Source organism: Saimiri boliviensis, chromosome 1 (genome assembly GCF_048565385.1).
Source record: "Saimiri boliviensis isolate mSaiBol1 chromosome 1, mSaiBol1.pri, whole genome shotgun sequence".
Lineage (NCBI taxonomy): Eukaryota > Metazoa > Chordata > Mammalia > Primates > Cebidae > Saimiri > Saimiri boliviensis.
Genome location: NC_133449.1, coordinates 125,303,663 through 125,311,736, shown reverse-complemented (window position 1 = coordinate 125,311,736; position 8,074 = coordinate 125,303,663). Strand labels below are relative to the sequence as shown.

At 42.5% G+C, this 8,074-nt stretch overlaps 1 pseudogene; it reads right to left on the bottom strand.

The window, feature by feature from the left end:
• Window positions 1–7,233: 7,233 nt before the first annotated feature.
• Window positions 7,234–7,830, bottom strand: LOC104652798 (transcription factor BTF3 homolog 4 pseudogene; annotated as a pseudogene).
• Window positions 7,831–8,074: the final 244 nt, after the last annotated feature.

The following is an 8,074-nucleotide window of genomic DNA, read 5'->3' as shown; positions in this document are numbered from 1 at the left end:
CTCCCAAAGGCCATGATTGCGAGGTCGCGTGTTCAATCCGGCAGTAGGCGCTGAGGGGATTAACAGGCCTGTGTCGCAGCTTCGTTAGCTTCGAGTCCATCGAGAAAGAAAATGGGCCCCGGCTCCCACAGGAGGCTCGCCCGGCGTGCGGAGGTCGTTCTCAGAATCGGGGTCGCCGGTGAACCCCCTGGGTCTGGCTCCCTCGGGGCTTACGATGAAGAAAGCTGGGGGTCGTGTGGGTGTGTTTGTATGTTTTGTTTTATATTCTGGGAATTCTGAAACATTCAGCAAAAGCAGTATATTATGCCCCGTAGTGCCGTTAACTACGTTTTACCAATTTTGTTTCGTTCGCCCCGCATACATCTCATCTCTAGTGTTTTTTTTAAAATTTTTTAATTTTTTATTTTATTGTTTTTTCTTAATAAAGCAGGCAGAAAAAATCATCTCGTGTTTTAAGGGAAACCATTTCATTCATAAATACCCTAAGTGTATATATTTAATATCTAAGAGGTGACTTTTAAAGGCAAAACAACATCGTCTCATCTAATGAAATTGACAATTCCTTACTGTAATTCCTAGTCCATATTTAGATTTTTCTAATGATCTCATGTCCTTTTACAATTGGTTTGTGGCATCAAGGTCCAAACCAAGGTCCACATGTTGCATCTGGACCATGTGTTTAAGCCTCTTGATAGTTTTAAAATTAACACCAGAGGTTTAGATGGTGTAAGCCTGTAAGGCAAGTCTGGACACCAGGTGACTTGATTTACATTTGCTTTAGTTTCGCTGGGAAAAAGTATGCTGTGCATATACCACATGCTATGTTGTACAGAGAGCTGGTCCGGGGAGAGGAGTGTTACAGAAGTGCCTGCCTTCAACCGGTTTACGGCTTATGGAGACAGAAAAATAAGATTTTCTGATCCCTTGGAACCTGAAGTGATAGCAAAGACTTCAGCATAAGCGTCTCACTCAGGATAATGTTTCTTCCTTGGTGTTCCCCTTGACCTAGTTGTGAAAGGCCTGAATGCCATGCCAAGGACTTGGAAATTTAGCCTGAAAACCCTGAGGAGCAGTCAGCAAGAAGTCATTAATAATCCTTAAACCCTTTTCCTTAAGTCCCATCTGAAATCCTGTGCCCTCTGTGAAGTCTTCCTTGACTGGACACTGGTGAACACTGCTGTCTCATTCGAGTTCCCACCACCCTTGGTTTGTACCTTTTGTGGTACAAAAAATGTGCAACATTGTGGTAGGATCTTGAACTCTTTTTTTTCTTTTTGAGAGAGTCTTGCTCTGTCATGTAGGCTAGAGTGCAGTGGCGTGATCCCGGCTCACTGCAACCTCCACCTCCTGGGTTCAAGTGATTCTCCCACCTCCGCCTCCCCGGTAGCTGGGATTACAGGCACCCACCACCATGCCCAGCTAATTTTTGTATTTTTAATAGAGGCAGGTTTTCACCATGTTGACCAGGCTGGTCTCCAACTCCTGACCTCAAATGATCCACCTTGGCCTCTCAAAATGCTGGGATTACAGGCTTAAGCCATCGCCTCTTGGCTGGTGGTGTTGTGTAAATGCTGATGTCATCCTTCTCTTATGCATGGCTGTGAAATCCAGTTCTCTACTTTTCGCATTTTGAGATGTTCATAAGAGAGGGAGTAAAGTCATGGCGATGTTAGATTGTGTGGGCCGGTAGTCTGACTCCGCCATATAGGAAAAATGTGACCTTCAGCAAGTTACTTAACTTTTCTGAGGCTGCTTCCTCAGGTGTAAGATTGGGCTTATTATTTTTTACATCATTGGTTTAAAAGAGTTAATACATGGTGATTACTTAGGGCTGGGTGCAGTGGCTTACGCTTGTAATCCCAGGACTTTGGGAGGCTGAGGCAGATGGATCGCTTGAGGTGAGGAGTTGGAGACCAGCCTGGCCAACATGATGAGACTCATCTCTACTAAAATACAAAAATCAGTCGGGGATGGTGCACATGTCTATAGTCTCAGCTACTCAGGAGGCTGAGGTGGATGAATCCCCTGAGTCTGGAAGGTGGAGGTTGCAGTGAGCCGAGATCATACTACTGCACTCCAGCTTTGGTGACAGAGTGAGGCCCTGTCTCAAAATAATAATAAATAATTAAAAATTTTAAAAATTACTTAGAAGCTAAAACCAATTAAGTATTAACTATTGTTTTTGGCCCATTTGCTTACATTGTCTTTGCTCATTTAAATTTCTGGCTTTTCTACTGGGATTCCCTGACTTCCTCCATTACCTATGTGGAATGCCCTCCATCCCTTTTCATGGCCTCATCTTCCCAGATCTTGCTTGTCAGTTATTATTTTCTCTCATCTCATTTCTCTGTTAGTTTCTGCTCCACGTGAGAATATGAACTGAAAACCTGTCTTTATTGCAACCTTCATATTAATTTATTTTTAAATCTTATTTTCCTTCTGCCCATGAACAGTTTAAAAGAGCTGGAGTTTCCTATTTGTTTCAGTTTTGCTCAGTTTTTTTTTTTGCAAGGGGAAAAATTCTCACTTGATTCCATTTTAGCTTCTGATACTGTAACAAAGAGTAGCTGGGTAAATTCCCTCTTTTGTTCTCATTTTTTTACCTGACTAGATCAGAAACCACAGTAACTAGTTTTGAATTTTATTTTCATTTATTTGCAATATTTTCTCCATTTCTGAGTATTAAGTGTAGTCAGCATTATTTGCTAATTTTGTAGCTTGAGTTATTTCAGAACAGCTTTGTGTGCTTAAACTGACACAGGCTCTCCCAAGAATCACAGACTGAGATAAACCTGTGTCAGTGTGAGCACTGTGTTTAAGCCACTGTGTTTTGAGATAGCGTATTTATTTTAGCTTATATTTAGCCAATGCTAAGAAGGGAAAAGGACCTTTATCTCATTTCATGTCTCAGTCACTATAAAATGCTGAGTCACAGTGCACCTGACTGCTGCAATGATCTAAAGTTTGAGGCGGCAGTGATTTCAGATTTCTGCCAGGCTTATATCTGTGTTCAGTTCCTTTACTTTGATTTGGTATTCTTGTGTAACTGTGAGGGGTTGGGGTGGGCAGGAAATGGATATGGATTAGGGAGGGAGTATAGGAACTGTAGTATTTTTGAAGGCCATTCATACTGTTCATAAGTAATTGAGAACTGTGTAATCCATTACACAGTTCTTAGACAACCCCAGATATATCATTCAGGCAGTTCAGAAAGTAGTTTTACTTTCTGTATTTAACTAGTTTTGAATGTATAGAGTAAGTGATGCAGGTTAAAATATTTTGGGGGATATAGAAGAAGGGACTGATGGTTCTTGTTATGAGGGTGTCAGGACCACATAATTTGATGATTGTTGGTCCTCTGGGAAGGAACAATTGTGGGCCTTGAATCACTGAATAATTTCTGAATTTCTTTCAGTGCTTAAAGCAGATTATGCAGTGATGGGGCAGCACAGTTATATGTGGGGTTTTTTTGTTTGTTTGAGACAGAATCTCAATCTGTCGGTCAGGTTGGAGTGCAGTGGTGCGATCTCAGCTCACTGTAACCTCTGCCTCCTGGGTCCAAGCAGTTCTCCTGTCTCAGCATCCCGAGTAGCTGGGACTACAGGCACCTGCCATCATGCCTGGCTAATTTTTTTTTGTGTTTTTAGTAGAGACAGGGTTTCACCATGTTGGCCAGGCTGGTCTTGAACTCCTGATCTTATGATCCACCTGCCTCAGCCTCCCAAAGTGCTGGGATTACAGGCATGAGCCACTGCGCCTGGCCTGTATGTAGTATTTCTAGCCCCACTGCTGTCCTTTCAAACCCTGTCATGTGAAACCCTGCCTTATTAATTAGCATTTTCTAAAAGTTCAATTTGCTTATGTAATTGCAGTGGTGTAGTAAGCAGAGAAATTGACTCAGCAAATTTAGCCATATAACAATTAGTGTGGGGAAAAATGGTGAATGTATGTCCTTTGTGGTAATATGAATATAATTATACTATATTCTCCACATACATATGTATATATACACACATGCATCTCATCACTATAAACATATATATTTATAGTGATAAATGTTTTTCCCACAGTTCCTGGTTCATAACTTCCATAGCCATTGTTATTTCTCTCCAAGACAGGCCACAGAAACTAAAATATACTCTAATATTATCTTTCTGACTTGGAGCTGGCCATAAAGAAATTCAATTTGCCTGGACAACATAGCAAGACCCATCTCTACAAAATTTTTTTAGAATTAGCTGGGGCTGGGGAGTGGTGGCTCACACCTGTAATCCTAGCATTTCGAGAGGCCAAGTTGGGAGGATCACTTGAAGCTATGTTGCAGATCTTGTTTTTGTTTTTGTTTTTTTTGTTTTGAGGCAGAGTCTCACTCTGTTGCCCAGACTGGAGTGCAGTGGCAAGATCTTGGCTCACAGCAGTCTCTGCCTCCCAGGTTAAATCTCCTGCCTCAGCCTCCCAAGTAGTTGAAACTATAGGTGTGCACAACCATGCTTGGCAAATTTTTGCATTTCTAGTAGAGGTGGAGTTTTACTATGTTGGCCAGGCTGGTCTCTTGACCTCAAGTGATCTACCCGCCTGCCCCCTCCAAAGTGCTGGGATTACAAGGGTGAGTCACCTGCCCAGCCTGAGATCTTATCTCTAAAAAAAAGAAGAAGGAAAAAATTAGCTGGGTGTTGTGGTGTGCACCTGTTATCCTAGCTATTTCAGAGGCTGAGGCTGGAGGATTGCTTGAGCCCAGCAGTTCAAAGTTACAGTGAGCTATGATTGTGCCACTGCCCTCCATCCTGGATGACAGAGTGAGGCCCTGTCTTTAAAAAAATTTTTAATTAAGAAGAGAAGAAATTCTCTGACCTGGCTTGTCTGATTGTAGATCATGAGATTCCCATTTCTGAAGGTGTCTTACCCTATATCCTCAAGAAGGGAGTGCTGCACAGAGGCCATGAGGAATCTAAGTGTACAGCCCTTGCTGGGTTTCCCCATTCAGTCTGTTAATATTAGATCATACCTTTTTGTCCAGTCACATTTTTACATAGTTGTCAATCATGCCTGTCCAGTAAAGTCTCCATAAAAGGCCCAAGAAGACAGAGTTGAAGTTTCTGGATAGCTGAACATGTGGAGGTGTCTGGAGGGTGGGGTACCTGGACATAAAAACTCCAAGCCCCTTCCCTCATACATTGCTCTGTGCATCTCTTCATCTATATCCCTTGTAACATTCCTTATAATAAACTGGTAACATTCCTTATAATAAACTAGTAAATGTGTTTCTCAGAGTCATGTGAGCCACTCTAGCAAAATTAAACCCAAGGAAGGGTTCATGAGAACACTAATTTCTAGCCAGCTGGTCAGAGACACAGGTGAAACACCTGGGGCTTGCTATTGCTATCAGAATTCGGGGGACTGAGCTCTCAACCTGTGGGATCTGATGCTACCAAGTAGATAGTGTAAGAATTGAGTTGGAGGTCACACAGCTGGTATCTATTGTAGAATTGATCGCTTGCTTGCTGGTGGGGAAAAAACCCCCACATACTTGTTGAGTGAGACAACTTTGAATCTGAGTTTTTTCCACTCATCTATACATTCATTCATTCAACAAAAATGTGCTGTGGACCCTGCTATGTGGCAGGCACTGTTTGGTAGGCTAGGGGACAGCCATGAAACAAAATCGCTGCCCTTACAGCCTGTACATCTAGAGGGGAAGGCAGGCAGTAAACAAGTATATACATAGCGTATCAGATGGTAATGTGTGCTCTGCAGAAAAAGAAAGTACTGGGATTGGGAACCATTTTTATTTAGGGTGTTTGAGGAAGATGACATTTTAATGGTGATCTAAAAGAAGGAGGGCCGCCGGGCGCGGTGGCTCACGCCTGTAATCCCAGCACTTTGGGAGGCCAAGGCGGGTGGATCACGAGGTCAAGAGCTCGAGACCATCCTGGTCAACATGGTGAAACCCCGTCTCTACTAAAAATACAAAAAATTAGCTGAGCATGGTGGCACATGCCTGTAATCCCAGCTACTCAGGAGGCTGAGGCAGGAGAATTGCCTGAACCCAGGAGGCAGAGGTTGCGGTGAGCCGAGATCGCGCCATTGCACTCCAGCCTGGGTAACAAGAGCGAAACTCCGTCTCAAAAAAAAAAAAAAAAAGAAGCAGGGCCATGAGGATATGTGAGAAGAGAATTTCCCAGGCAGTTGGATCTGCAAGGGCCCTAAGGCAAAGCATTCCTGGTTTGTTAGAGGAAGGAAACCAGTATGACTGGGTAGCAGCAAGGTAGGGAGATACTGGAAAGAGCTCACATCAGAGAGGTTGTGGGAGACTCAGTCATGTCCATATCTATAAAGACTTTGATGTTTACTCTGAGTAAGCTGGGAAGGTATTAAAGGATTTAGATTTTTTTATTTTTTTATTTTTTTTTATTTGAGACAGAGTCTTGCTCTGTCACCCAGGTTGGAGTGCAGTGGCAGTATCACTGCAGGCTCCACTTCCTGGGCTCAAGTGATTCTCCAGCCACACCCTCCTGAGTAGCTGGGACTACAGGCATATGCCACCAATGCCTGGCTAATGTTTGTAGAGACATAGTTTTGCCATGTTGCCCAGGCGGATCTTGAAACTCCTAAGCTCAAAGCAATCCACCTGCTTCAGCCCCACCAAAGTGCTGGGATTACATGTGTTAGCCACTGCTCCTGGCTATGCTGTTAAAGGATTTTGATTAGAGGAGAGACATTTTTGTTAGCTGTGTTGAGAACCTATCATAATAAAACCTAGGTGAGAGGAGACTTGGGCCAAGATAGAAGAGGTTGAGTTGGCAAGGAATCGTTGGCTTCTGGATATATTTTCACCTTTGAACTGACAGAATTAAATGTTGGGCAGAAATGAGGGTGGGGTGAAAATAAAAGTTCATGTTAATTTATTAACATTCAAGGAGAATTTTTTTTTTCTTGGTCAAGATTTTTTAAATTTCTGCTTGAGAGGGAGCAGGATAAGAACTGTTTTCCAATTTACTCTCCACTGTACACAAACATACCCACACACATGCGTAAACATACATACACCAAAAATACCCCCCAAAAAAAAAAAAAACCCCAGTAATCAAAAACCAAAACACCCTCAAACTGCACAAATACTTCATATTTTGAGCAAAAAAATACCCTGGGAGGAAGTGCAAAATGCAAAATCAAATGACAAGAAAATGCTGAACACACAGCATTATTAATATACAAAATATTTATATTACTGAACTAGTAACTAGTAACAGGTGATGTTCTCCGTGTCGGTAAAACTTTGGAAGCACGTAGCTGATTTGTTAAATCTAGTCCATGCCAGCTTCCAAAAACCAAAATTTTAGTTAGCTTCATCTCTGATGCCTCATCAAAATTTTCTACAAGATCTGGAACATCATCATCATCCTCATCAATGTCCTGGTTTTGGTGCTTTACTGTCTAAAACTTGCCATGGGAACTGTTCAGCTAACTCCCTAAGGCTTGTTAAGCTGTCAGCACCAAGCTAACTTAATATTCCAGGAAGCATTTCTGTGGTTGGTTTGGCTTCTGCATGACCAGTAATAACAAAGGTGTTAGCAAAAAGGGAAGCTTGGACTTTGGGATTGTTGAAATGAATAACTGTCCCATCATCTTTAATCATGTTCACCTTTCCAATACCAGCTATATTATTCACAGCCAGTTTTTTTTTAGCAAACTCTGAAGCTTTTTGTCTTCAGTTGTAGCTATTCTATGTACCACCACCTTCTTTCTGCCCCCTATCCGGACCTGAGCCTGAAGTTTGGCTAACTTTTCTTGCTTCATGCTGTTGGTAAATGTGAAGCAGGGAGGGTCCGCCAACACCAGCACGCGGCAAGAGCAAGATGGCTGCCTCCTCAAGGAGAAATTTTGTTTATTTTAATTTTTTAGAGATGGGGGTCTCACTGTGTTGGCCAGGCTGGTCTTGAACTCCTGACCTCAGGTGATCCACCTACCTCGGCTTCCCAAAGTGCTGAGATTACAGGCATGAGCCACCACACCTGGCCTCAGGAGAAATTTTTTTTTTTTTTTTTGAGATGGAGTTTCGCTCTTGTTACCCAGG